Source organism: Ixodes scapularis, unplaced genomic scaffold (assembly GCF_016920785.2).
Source record: "Ixodes scapularis isolate PalLabHiFi unplaced genomic scaffold, ASM1692078v2 PGA_scaffold0__279_contigs__length_252992795, whole genome shotgun sequence".
Classification (NCBI taxonomy): Eukaryota; Metazoa; Arthropoda; class Arachnida; order Ixodida; family Ixodidae; genus Ixodes; species Ixodes scapularis.
Genome location: NW_024609835.1, coordinates 104194350 through 104208396, shown reverse-complemented (window position 1 = coordinate 104208396; position 14047 = coordinate 104194350). Strand labels below are relative to the sequence as shown.

Genomic DNA, 14047 nt, shown 5'->3' with positions numbered 1-14047 from the left:
ATGAACGGGGTAAAGCACATTCGCACACCGCCAATCACCCGGCATCGAATGGAGCTGCTGAGCGAGCAGTTCAGACATTCAAGCGAGCTTGGATGAAAGACTCGTCTATAGGAAGCGCACAAGGAGAAATAGAAAACCAAAGTCTGGCCAGATTTCTCCTGAGCTACCGCAGTACTCCGCATACTATAACAGAGAGGACACCGGCTGAGCTATTCACCAAGCGCCCACTTCGAACCCGACTTGACTTGATAAAGCCAACTACGGAGCGAACCGTCGTCAAGCATCAACGCCAGCAGCAGTTGGCGCACGACAAATCACGAAGACCACTTCGTAGCTTTGATGCGGGTGACCGGGTCCTCGTGCGAGACGTGAGAGGCCACCAGCACTCGTGGTCACGAGGCATTATTGTTTCCCGACGAAGACCACTGTGGTATCTGGTGGGCGTTCGAGGACGCACAATCTCCGTTCACTTGGACCATATTTTACGACTACATGCACAACCACCAAGTCGTGAAATATCAGGCCCACAGCCATGGATGCTCTTGGGTCCAACTGCTAGTCCTGGAGCGTCTACGTTAGCAGATGGAGATTTGCCTCGTCCAGCAGCAACCGCCCCACCTCCAGTGGTGCAGACAGGGTCGGCCGGCGACACCTCCTCAACGCCGTATGAACCTTCAACTGGGTACCCACAACGCGTTCGGCGTCCCCCAGACAGACTTGGAGCGCTGCCTGACCTGTAGGCTGCTGGAGTGCCCCTGGAACTTAACAACTAAACCTGGAGGAATGTGGTAACTCGGGCAATGGAGGAAGAGAACGTGCACGAGCGGACAGGCGAGCTCGAGCAATCAGGAACCGGCCATCATCGGGCGAGCATCGTCTAGCACAGCCTAGCCTGTATAAATATGTAAATAAACCGTGATTTACTACAGTTTCGATTCTTTTTTAGGACTGAATTTGAAAAGAACTTCGAATGTTTTGAATTTCTTTCATGTCCAAGTTCACAATGTTCGAAGTCTGACTTTCATGTTCTTGTACAGTTTCAGTTTCAAATAACGCTTTCACGATTCATTGGTTTACACCAAATCAGGTTTAGAAAAGTTCGGGTGTGATATTTAGACTGCGCGAAGTTGGTCAGGCAATTAAATGAGACGACGGGTGTCCCGGATGTGCTGGAATATTTGCCAGTGGACAGTGACGTGTGACCCTTCATCAGTAATAGACATATTGCTATATTACCCAAGCATCAAGGAGAATGCAGGGATTGGTGTTCTACGCACCGCACGTGCTGGCCTCAGCAGTAGTAAATTGTATAAAGCAAATACATAAAGCAAATGGCATCTTGCACGCTCGTTCGTCAGCGCTTCCTTTTGGTTATTTACTTCGAATGTATTATACGGGGAAGGTGTGCGCGTGTGGCGCGTGGAACACCAGTCCCTGCACTCTCCTTGATGCTTGGGTAATATAGCAATAGGTCTATTTTGACCGTCAGCCCGAGGAGGGGGGGGGGCGGAAAAGAACAGGGAGGGGGCTTCAGTCCCCGTGCCCCCCCCCCCCCCCTCTTATAAAACAATGTGGGGACAGAGGGCGTGGTAGAGCCTATTTTGATCTGAAATTATTTATGCACATGTATAGCTACTGTCGCTCGTTACTGCATAAAAGATCGCGTAGATGGAAATTGTCGGAAACTCGTTCTCAGAAGGCACTACTCGTCACATGCTTAGTGGTTCGGAAGTTCAAAGCTATGTCATTTCGACCTAAATAACTGTGCCATTCGTAAAAAAGAAGAAACTAAACGTTTAATAAGCCAAACTTGTGCAAAAAAAGAAAAATAAAATAAAAGGAACTCAAGATAACAGTACAGCGTCGCGGGCGTCGATGGCGGCGTAACAGCGGGATCGTACGCTGGGGCGAGATTGACTCCGCATCAGTCAGTCAGTCTTGGGAGCAAGGAAATCAAAGGAAGTGTAGCTGAGCCGGAAGCTCAATATGTCATCTTTAGACTCCGCATCTGCACGCGGAGCCCCTTATGTACGCGCGTGGAGTTCTGGAACAATCGGCGTAATAGGTTCGACGCGGAGAACACTCGGACCTCGAACAAGCAACGGGATTCTCCAATTTACCAGAATACGAAATTGCAAAAATAAATAAAAGACTCGTCGCTCCCAGGAATCGAATCGATAAGGCCTGACCACACTGGCGTGAACGGCGCCGCTAGAGTGCCTCAATGTTGTTGGCCGCTGCGCCTTGCTAGAGTGGCGACATCCTTAGGGAGGGCAAGTGCCGCCTTTTCGGGGATTCCCCGGTTTCCCCCGACCACTCCCGGTGGCGGCCGCCATTTTTCCTCTCTCGTTGTGTTGACGCTGCACGTCCCTTACAAAAAAATGAACTGAATTTCAATTGAAAGTGTAAAGGACTCACTCAATAGACCTCATTCAGTCTCAACTGAAACTTAATTGACTTTTTCTATTGAGTCGCTATTGATCCGTCCCAGACTATTGGCCACTGAGTCTTAATTGAATTTTTAGCAATTGCATTTCAATTGAATTTTGGCAATAGTGTTTCAAAAGAACTTTTGCTATTGAGTTTTAATAAAAATATTGCAATTGACTTTCAATTGAATTATTGCAACGTGCTTCAATAGAATTTATTGCAACTGCATTTAAAAAAAATTGCTCTGGTTGAGAATTTTTTTTTCACAATTCTTTAAAGCATGCAACATGAAGGAAACAAAGCACATAGAGGAAACGAACACAAACATCGTAACTAAGCACTTACAACCCACTAGTCGTACTCCCTTGACTACCCCACCGCCTTATATACCCTACATAAGAAAGGTATTCATTTGGCCGGAGACCACCTCAGCATCTACTAAGGTTCCCAGTTTCCTATTTCCTCCTTGAAAGTCTCATAGATGATAAACAGTGTTTCGACGTCATTGGACTCTATCCCTTAATAGAAAAACATTGGTACAAGCAATAATCGTTCGGTGCACACGGGTGCAGTAATCCACAAACGACCAAACTCAATTGCATTCCTAATGAGTAAATTCAATAGAATCGATATTGACTTTCTTATGACCAAACTCAATTGCATTCCTAATGAGTAAATTCAATAGAATTTATATGGAGTTTCTAATGATCAAACTCAATTGCATTCCTAGTGAGTAAAGTCAATAGAATCGATATTGAGTTTTTTATGAGCAGTCTGAATTGCATTCCTTATGAGTAAATTCAATAGAATCTAAATTGAGTTTCTTATGACCAAACTCAATCGCATTCCTATTGAGTAAATTCAATAGATTGATATTGAGTTTCTAATGATCAAACTCAATTGCATTCCTAGTGAGTAAAGTCAATAGAATCGATATTGAGTTTCTTATGATCAGTCTCAATTGCATTCCTATTGAGTTAATTCAATAGAATCGAAATTGAGTTTCTTATGACCAAACTCAATCGCATTCCTATTGAGTAAATTCAATAGAATTGATATTGAGTTTCTAACGATCGAACTCAATTGCATTCCTAGTGAGTAAAGTCAATAGAATCGATATTGAGTTTCTTATGATTAGTCTCAATTGCATTCCTAATGAGTAAATTCAATAGAATCAAAATTGAGTTTCTAATGGTCAAACTCATTAGACATTGAGTTTATATCGAGTTTCAATTGACTCTATAGGAACACAATGAAAAGCCAATCGAAACTCATTGATCATTTTTGTAAGGGGTGTGATAGCGGGAAATCGCCTCGTGGCCTCGTACCCACAACAATTAGGTTGCCTCGACAACAATGCCGGGTTTCTGCGTGCCGAAGTGCTCAAATAACTCCCGAAACGGGTGCAGGCTATTCAACATTCCAACGAACGCCAAACGGAAGCGACTGTGGCTGACGCAGATAAAAAGGGACAACTGGGAGCCAACCCGCTCCTCGTCTGTGTGCAGTGTGAGTAGCAGCTCTGTTTCCTTCCGATCCCTGTGTCGTTCACCGTAAGAAATATTGTTTAGAAGTACTGGCTGAGGTCCCGAACGATTATGTTATATAGATACTTCCATGACTCGCTACTGCTATTGCTCGCAGTCGTTGGTATAGCAACCAGCGATCCGACTTCCTTCTATTCTCCCGTACGCCAGTAAAATGCAATCGCCCAGCAACGAATGTTCGTGTCTAGCGCAAGCGCGCCGATCTCGGAGGCTATGGTTCCTGTGTGCTGAGAATGTTACTAAGTAAGAATATTTCGTAATGTCCTTGCTTATCCGCAGTCTCGGGTTGTAGGCCGTTCGGTCGACGCTGCTAGAGTGAGTGTAAATACCGGGCAATCGGGAAAGGGGGGGGGGGGGGGGGGTTAGTTTTTTTAGGGGTTCCGGGGTGATTGCATCACAAGCTTGTGTACACTTTGCATCAGGACCTTTGGGAAGGGTGTTGACTCAGCCTGGGGGAGTATGAAGCTAGCGTTGTATCGCACATTTCGTTATTTTGGTGTATGAACAGTTCTTTTGCAGAGAACCCATTAGTATAATGAACGTCTTTAAGTTAGATATTGAACATTCCCCTTAGTGTGCATTAGCATGTTAAATAGACTCATGTCTGTAATAGATCGCCAATTAAAAAAAAATTGAGAGCAAGTTCGCTTTAGAGCCTACTTCTTTCTAATGATGCCCTCTGTTCTATTTTCAGGCCCACTTTGACCCCAGTGCCTACGATCAGAACAGAGCCGACGGATATGGCAAAAGCTGACACGGATTGCGGTTCCAACATTGTTTTCCTTTCGCCGTAACTCTACGTATCAAGCATGAGAGGGAGACACAGGCAAGCGCCTGGAAGCTGAGCATGGTAGTAATGACCCTGAGTCTGGCATGGGAATTTACAAGGCATGTTAACATTTTCCCTCCCTTTTCATCATACTATCATGATTGTTTTTATCATATAGGTTCCGCTTGAAGAATTCCCATTGTTGAATGAGTGCTGATGTAGAAAAAGGCATTGGTGCAGTGTAGCTGCTAGCATGCCTGACTGGTAATCAGAATAACCGTTTTGGAGACTCAGCGTCGACACATTTCTTGTGCGAATTGCTTATTTCGGTACATTATACGTATACAGTTCCTTCGTCCTCCTATCCGATTCATATTCTACCGAATACATTAAACAGATGAAAATGTTTCCTTCAGCTAAATTAACTGAAGAATGTATTGAAAGCGGTGGGGGCACAAAGCAACTATTAATAAACGGGACAAGGGATGACATGTGTACCTGTTTCACCACCTCTATCAATGAGGCACACATGTCGCCCTCGTCAGGCACGTAGCCAGGATTTTGTTTCAGAGGGAGGGGAGGGGGGGGCGTTCATGGCAAAATGCTGCATGGAAGGGGAGGGGGAGAGGAGGTCCCAGCAAAATGGAAGATTTCGGGGGCGGGTGGGGGGGGGGGGGTGCGGCATGCTCCCCCCCCCCCTGGCTACGTGCCTGACCCTCATCCTGTGTTTATTTCTTCTTCATGCTTTTAGTGTTCACCTTTGTTTTGTAATTTCAATAGACATCTACATTGCTCAGGCATTTTGTCTACTCAACTGGTTTTCATAGCTAACGAAGGTATGCAATGTATTGGTTGACTAAAAAACAAAGCCCCTCTAAGCTTCAAAGAGGTTCGCTGTGACTCTGACACTTCAAGGAGATTCCTTTTTGAGTTCTTTCTTCCAGCTTCTGCTTCCCTTGTGTTATAGTATATATCCGGTTGCCCAAAGGGATGGTAGCAGGGCTCGAATACATCTGCCTTACTCATTATATATATATGAGGTATTTGTATGAAAATTATCAGCATATTGCAGTGTACAGAGCCACAATGACTTGCATTGGCCAACGCTGGTGGCTTGTAATCTAGCCATCGGAAGGAACCCTGATCACTTGTCGCGAGGAGAAAGCAGTGTATGTCCATGTGCGTGACCCTCTCAGCAATGTTGTTTTATGTCTTGCAGCGGCACCAAAACGAAGAAAGCCACCAAGCCCAAGATGTGTTCTTCCACCTGCTCCTGAATCAAAGAAAAACAGCTGTCAGGTGGACACTGCACGCCATGAGGATATGGATCAGTGCCCGAGTTTGCCACCCACCCCTGCTCTGCCCAGTACTGACGTCGCATCTGCATCAGCTGGACATGACACCCCTGGTCCGTACCAATATCACCCGGCAGCTGGTGCTGCCACGTGCTCTGTGTATACGAATGAGTCTCGGAGTTTTCAGCCATCGCCTGCAGCATATGGTATGGATGTTTTATGTGCGCCTGCATCAGCTGAGATCGAGTTCCATGATTGCCATAGCAATTACTCAGCTGCTAAGGACAACCCGTTGACCACACTTCCTCCTTCCTGTCAAAGTGACTTCAGTCTTTACGTTACTGGTACAGATCCCAACGAGAGCCCTGACAGACTGGAATATGCGGAACTAAAAAAGCAGCTAGCTGATGTCATAAGGAAGTATGCCAGCTTACGAGAAAATCACCAGAAGGCCAAAGGGACTATCAAAAGCCTGAAGAAAAAGATAGATGCACTTGAAAAGGAACAGCAGAACCTCAAAGACGGTTTGAAGTTTCTTAATGAGGATCAGCTCCGTGCACTTTCCAGAAACAACACACAAGTCTGCACATGGTCTGTGAACACTATTAAGCAAGCTCTTCAGATCAAATATGCGTGTGGAACATCAGGTTACGAAACACCGAGAACACTGGGGTACCCATTGCCATCCAACATAACTCTTGGTTGAAGGTTGCAAGGGTTAAGCTTCCTTCCAGGCATTCTTTCGGGGGTGTTTGACGTTTTGAAGAGTAGGACGATGGGAATGGAAGACATAGAAAATGTCTGTGTACTTTTTCTTGACGAGATGGATATCACACAAGACTATGAGCATGACCGTTCGGAAGACAGTCTTCTTGACGGTGTGACTCTTCCTGATCGACCTAAAGGTGTTGCAAACCATGCTTCAGTGTTTATGCTAGGAGGCCTGAATAGGCGTTGGAAACAGGTAATTGCCTACCACCTGACTGGACGATCTGTCAATGGCTCGGTTCTAAAAGACTTTGTCTTCGAGCTTGTCAAGTTGTGCTAAGAAATCTCTCTGAGGGTCCTAGTCGTCACCAGTGATATGGGATCTGCCAACAGGGGCATGTGGCGTGAGCTAAGATTTTCAAGTCATAGAACAGACCGTCTGTTCGATATCTCATTCTCACGTAAATGGGAAGCAACTTTTCTTCATGGCAGACCCTGCCCATGTTTTGAAGAACATTCGGGGACAGTTTATCAACTCGACTGTGTTTTCGCTCGGCGATGAGACCGTTGCAAGACATCAGCTGCCAACCAGTGACGTCAAGCTTGAGTATGTTAATTGAAGCCGCCATCGCGATTTTGACTCGTCCAATGGACTCAAGGTTGCTTCACAGCTCTCCAAAGTTCACATCGGCGCCGGCCACTTCACGAAAATGAAAGTTGGTGTGGCGGTAAAATTGTTTCGAGAGGCACCTCCGGCAATTTGCTACTTGATAGATCGTGGAGTCCTGCCAGAACAAGCGGAAACGACTGCTTGGTTCATGGAACTTATTTCGAAATGGTACAAGCTTATGTCAGCCGGTCACCCCATGCTTGCACTGAGTCGCCTCGATACGTCCAAATATCAGAATGCCATAAAAAAGCTATCCCTCTCTGTAGAGACTGTCTGGATGATAAAGATGGGGTTGACTGCACACTGGAAGCCCTCGCAGACAGGACTTTTGATATCCACCGACGTCGTTCTGCGACTGCAGACAGTTCTCCTAGGAGACGGCGGAAATAGATTCCTCCTTACGGGAAGATTAACGCAAGATTGTCTCGAGAACTTGTTCTCTGTTATCAGACTACGGAAGCCAGTGCCCAATGCCTACGACTTGAAGTACGCCTTGAAGCTTGTGTGTGTCAGCCAATTTTTGCACACACCAAGCTCCACAAGCTATGAACAGGACGACAGTGTCTACCTCATGGCTCATGGCACCAAGCACGCAGCTGAAGACACTGACCCCCTTCAAGACGTCGAAAACTCATTTGTAGAGTCCCTCACCATGGAGGAAGAGGATATACTGTTCTACGTGGGGGGGCTTCATTCTGAAGCGCATGGCGAAAACCATCGAGGGGTGCAGCAGATGCAAAAGTGCCCTGCTTGGAAAAAATGACAGCCGGTATGCCGGACTAACGTTGTACAGAGTATGTGCCAAAGTGGTAGCCACTTTTTCTACCCAACACACGAGGTGATGGACATTCTTTGCAAGTGTGAAGAATACTTTAAAAGCCTAGTATACTCAGACTCCATTCTAGGCCTGAAGTCACATGTGAAGTCCATCTGAACCTTCCTGCTATCCAAGTTCTCAGGCAACCTTTCAACCTGTGACCAGCATGGGGAGTAAATGGACAAGCTGCTGGTAGATCGCTACTCCTGTCTAAGGCTGAAGATATATTTTCGCCACAGGCACAGGGTGGCATGTGAAGGCTACTCTAGCAAAACCTGTGCTGGTGTAGCATTACCCTGAGGACTATTATCTGAGCCATGCTTTTTGCTTTGCTGAGTAGCATTGTTTAGGAATATTGTGCCACTCCTGTTGTTTTTCAAGCCCTGTTTCCGTCGTTGCGTACTCAGGTTTCGTGTTGCTTTCGTGTATCTGTGATTTGCGGACTCTTCTGAGTAGCTTTGATTATGCATAATGTTTAACTTTTCTTGTTGAGGTTGTTTGTGTGATTCCGGATTTAGGTGCCTGCGCGTTTTTTGTTCTTTTCGTGTATATAAATCTGTGCTTGGCCGGCTTTGTTGAATAGGTTTGCTTAGGTGTGTTGTTTCGCTTTCCTCTTTCTTTAAGCTCCGTTCCTTAGCTAGCTTACCGAAATGTCTCCACGTTTTGTATTATTTTGTTGTATATAAAATATTCGCTTTCATAAATGTATGTGGTACTTGATACTTGTTCCTCTTCTGCTTTTATTTTCACCAACCTGGTTTTGGTCCTGTTCTGAGTGCATATTATGATGGTCCCCATTCTATCCACCAAAAAATTTGTTTTGTGTGATTTGTGTATCTTGTCAATTTTACAATTCTAATGAACCTACCGGTTGTAGGTGCTGATAGCCAATTTGAAAACTAGTTTCACCACAAGAGCTAGAGCATGTACATAGGTGATGCTTTTAGAGCTAGCTGCAGAAACTTCTCTTCCAACATGTCAATAATAATAAGAATAAAATATTTATTCATCTTCAGTATACATCGAAATCACTGCCTATCGCATCTGGAACCTGAGCCGTCCTGGCTATTTCTGGATGCATACGTGTATACAAAAATAAGGGATGCGGTTTGATCCTGGCACTCATGTGTGTGCCTCATAAATAAAATGCATAATTCACAACATGTCCAAATAGGGCTTTTTCACTGTTGGTATAAATAGTTTACTTTCTTTTATGGTTGTGCTTAATGAATTCCAAAGTTTTGTACCTACATACCGTATTAGACGACCGTTTGCATTGCTATAGGGCGGAAACCCATACCTTTACTTGGTAACGAGTATTTAATGATTAACGGTATCAAAGGCATTTTTTATATCTAAAAAAATACCAACTGATATTTGATTCTTATTTAAAGCTGCATGAATAAATTGACTTTCACTTGTCCAACGTTACTGTTGTATTGATGTTACTTGTCCAAAGTGAAATGTTACTTGCCCAAAGGCATTTCAAAGGTAACCAAACCTATTGATTTTGGTCTCTGCACCACTGCTTCTTAAGGGAACAGGTAAACAAATGTATCGTAGTAGTAAACATACACACACACACTAATATCTGTTTCTGCACCAGTGCCTTTTAAAAAAACAGAGGAGAAAAAGTATTGCAATATTAAACAAAGCATACTGGTCTCAGCAATGTATATTTAAGAGGGATAGGAGAGCAAACGTATATTTGAAAAGAGAGCAAACACAAAACTGCAGGTCTGTATCTACGCACTGATACCTTTAGACGACACATGTTCGACAGTATATTAAAGGTAAAGTCGTGATGTTCCGCCTGTCTGCACCGACAGCTGTTTATGGGGTGTCTTTATCTTGCATCTCTTGTCGTTAGGCAGCTGTTTTAAACTAGCTATTACACTTTAAGCCCGATTGACTCACTAGGGGAAGGACCATGAAAGAAATGAAAAAGCGGGACAGATGGCCTAATAAAATTCTTAACTTTTGCGATAAAAAAAACGAATTGAAAAAAAAAATTTTTTTTTCTTGTTTTAGTTAAAAAGCCAGTAGTGCAAGTGTTACGGTGCTCATTATGAGCATCCGTGAGTTCGCCCCAGGCCAGCCAAATATAAATCACAGCCCATCTATCATTTCAATTCTGTTAGGCAATAATACCGGCGAATTTAAAGGGCGATATATCGAGCTCAGCGTAATCGAGATCTCCGCCTCGCTGATGACTGCCTTTCATTTCACTCATTTAATCCGACGTCAAATACCGAAATCTGTTGCACAAAACGGTACCACACATACACACTGTCCGCAAAGTTACATAAATCGGCCATCAGCAAGAAGCGGATGACAACGCAAGTAGCAGCCGATGGCACTTTTGCCAACGGACTCGCCGCATGTGCGCACTAAATCGTCATTTTATATCATAAAACAGGTGCACGCGTGACTCGAAGGGTGAGGTGACGCGTTCCTTAAAGCAGTCCTCCTTTATTTTACAAGTGATCATACCCAATTACAGCACAATGAGCTTGAAGGGTAATGCGACGCGCTCTTTTCCATATACCCAGCGCGTCAAGCGGGAGGAAAAATGGCCGCACTTCTAGCAGACGACAGAGGGCCCCACTCCAGCAAGGGCCAACAACATTGAGGCCATTGAGGCACTCTAGTCGCCCAGAGCCGTGGCGCCGTCGGGCGGCACCGCCGTCTGGCGTCCCAACGCGAGGAGTCCACATGGGCCTCTGTTTTGCAGGCGTCACGTGACAGCACTGGATTTCGCGATCGCGCCTCCCGTCAGATTTCCCGCTCTTTCGTCGTCTGCTCTTCGTTAGATTCTTCCGTTTCGGCTCTCATCTTTCGCATATACCAGCATCGAAACCGCACATGCTGCCTACTATAGGTGTCCAGGATGACCTGGTGATCAGCGTGAATGTGATTATTCTAGGCTGCTCGTTGATCTTGCGACGTCGCCGCGCTCTGAAGGGAAGGAGGCGCAGGTTTTGGGTCCGGCCGAGTTGGTTCTACCGAAACACCGAAGGACAAGTCAGTGCTTTGCTGCCCTGGCGGCGCGCCAGAGATAAAGGCTACTTTCGAAAGTGTTACCAAACCAACACGACATCCGTCACAACACAGACGACATGCAACCAGTGCCACGGAGAAACTCACTTGTAATTCCGAATTCTTCTCCTATTGAGGAGTTTCAGCGAATATAGGGGGCGCTCCGATCGATCCAACATGGCGGACATGAGGGGGATAGATTTGCGACGCCCGTAGACCGGTCGCGTATAAATAAAGCAAAGCTTGTCTGTCTCTGTTTGTTGCCGTGTGCGAGACATCATCGTTTCAACCAAGACCTACCGTGATGCTACAAATGAAGTGTTCGAGCCAGTCGAAGGCAAGAAATCTTGCCATAGTCAAGATCAAGGTATGTGTGCAAGTGTTCGACATGGGCTCTCACGCTGATGCAGCTGTCATGAAGTTGAACCAAATGTACGCGAGTCCAAAGAAAGGTACATATCAAAAATTTTCACGTGTTGAAACTATGACGCGTACACTCTTAGAAAAAAGGGTACGGATAGTCCTCCCTTACGGGAGGAACGGTCTTGTAACCTATGTTCCTTTAGAAAGGGAGAAACCTTCGTCCCTGAAGCAGGTGAGCAAAGTTCCTCCGTCGCTTGCATCTCAATATGGCGGCCCCGAATCGAGCAAATCGAGCCCAATAAGGCTTAACGAGGACTCTACGTCTCTTGTACGGGACGAGAGCAGCAGCAAATGAAAGCGTAACACGATCTTTCCGAAAACTGTGTTTATTTCCGAAGCCAGATTCCCCCCACAGGTACAGAAACCTGCGTTTCGAAAGCAGTTCCTCAGTCTTCTCGTCGACAGCACTGCGATGTTAAACGGAGACAACCGATACCGAGTTACTTCGTGCACTTTGCGTCTTACCTTTGGTGTTCCTCGAGTCACAATTCCTTCGTCAACCGCACATCACGGAGAAGGGCAAACTCACTCCGCGAAACCAAAAGCCGTTCTCGAAAGAACAAACTCGAAGCCGCTGTTTATCGCGTAGCGTGAAAGAAGGTTAAATCGCTAGCCACCAGATGGCGGGGTCAAGCAGAGTAATTGCAAGTAGCTAGGCTAGGTGGCGCTAGATACCGCCCAATTCATGTTCTACAAAAAATAATTTGCTTCTCTCAGGCCACTACTGCGCTTGAGGATCCTCTGCTATACACACATGAAACCCATTACACTTATTACAAGCATCAGGTGAACATACATTAAGCACATGCACTGCACACACAAATATCAATACAACAGAACACCACACTAACCCCAACAATACACCCGTGTTCTACGTTTCCGTCTTTTATACTGGTCGTTTTGAACGTGCGGAACTTTTCGGTGACTCCCTAAGCAATAAAAAACATTCCCAGCATGTTGATTTTTTCCCAGCAATGTCATACCTCTGAGAGTATTTTGAATGGCTCAGGGGATGAATCTCTTATTAAAAAGTAAACGCTCGATCACGCCGTAATTATTTGAAAGCAATAAATCAAACCGCTCCAATGCGGTTCGAAGCCATGAGTTTGTTTCCCCGCACGGCGCGTCGTAGCCTGTATTTCTATTGTAGTGTTTGTTTTTCTATTTCTGCTGTTCGCGCAAAGCTGCAATTGCCGTCTTGAATTAATCTCTGTAGAGCGGATATTCACTCAGCTGGAAGTGATGCTTCACGGGCTGAGAAATCGCTTTTCGATCAACTTGAATGCAGTCAAAGCCGCGACTTGTGGCAGGTGTTAAGTGTACGGAGCTACGCCGTGGAGAGCCCGAAAACTTCTAGCGCTCATCCTAGCGTGCCACTTGGAGGGCAGTTTCTCCAGGAACCGTAGTATATATTTAAACAGCAAAATAAATGGTAGCTTTTTTTTTTCGATTTTACCTACTATTGTTTTTTAATGCTAAAATTCCACACTGTAAATATACGTACTTTCCGTCACAATTTCGTACTGTTGTCCTTGCCCCAGAGCGCAATCGCTCTCGGGGACAATACAACCAACAGTCACATTGGCCACTGTACGATAGGAGCTTATACTGCACAGACCAGCGTTCCAACATGACTATCCGCACGTTGATCGATTGCACGTAATCCCTCAAGTGGTATTAAACTTTTTAATGTAAAGCAGAATGTCAAACTGCGACAACCCGCCCCCTCCGATCACGGCCCGACCAGCGGCATCAATGCCCGACCGTTTACGATCTCCTCTTGTTGTTACACCACTGATACGCGAACACACGGTCACATCGGCGATAATTCCAGTCTTCCGTTCACAACCCACAACACTGCCATCACGATGTTGCAGCTATGTTGCTGACACGCACAAACACAGAACCACGTTGAACGCCGGTTGCACTCGGCATCGGAAAACAGAACCGAACTCAGGGGGGAAGGCACCCAGGCAGCCGGCAGCAAAACCTGCCTTTCTTGGACACAGCGGACACAGTTCCTGCGGTTTCCATAACGTCGAAAACGTCGACACAGTTCCGCGTGCTTTCGCTACTGTAGTCTGTAGTGCTGCAGTGGCTGTAGGGCCGTAGTTTCGTGCCGCGCGAGTCAAACAATCCGGAGACGGCCATCCCCCAGTGTACGTGGCACTGCTGGCACTGTTCCGGAACTTCGCTGTTTCTAGCGGCTTCGTTTGCTCGTTTGATAAAATTAGTGATAAAAACGTCAATGCAACCGAAATGTTCTGCACGTTTAGACTGGAAGACGGAATTACAGGCGGCCTTCGCTGCTGCTGAAGCTCAATCAACTCAACAGCTATTTATTAAACA

General features: G+C 45.7%; 1 protein-coding gene across 1 annotated transcript in view; it reads left to right on the top strand.

Annotated features, from left to right (window-relative positions):
- Positions 1–14047, top strand: part of LOC8030150 (disintegrin and metalloproteinase domain-containing protein 10) — a 194690-nt gene that overhangs the window by 22411 nt on the left and 158232 nt on the right. The gene's annotated exons all lie outside the window — the stretch shown is intronic.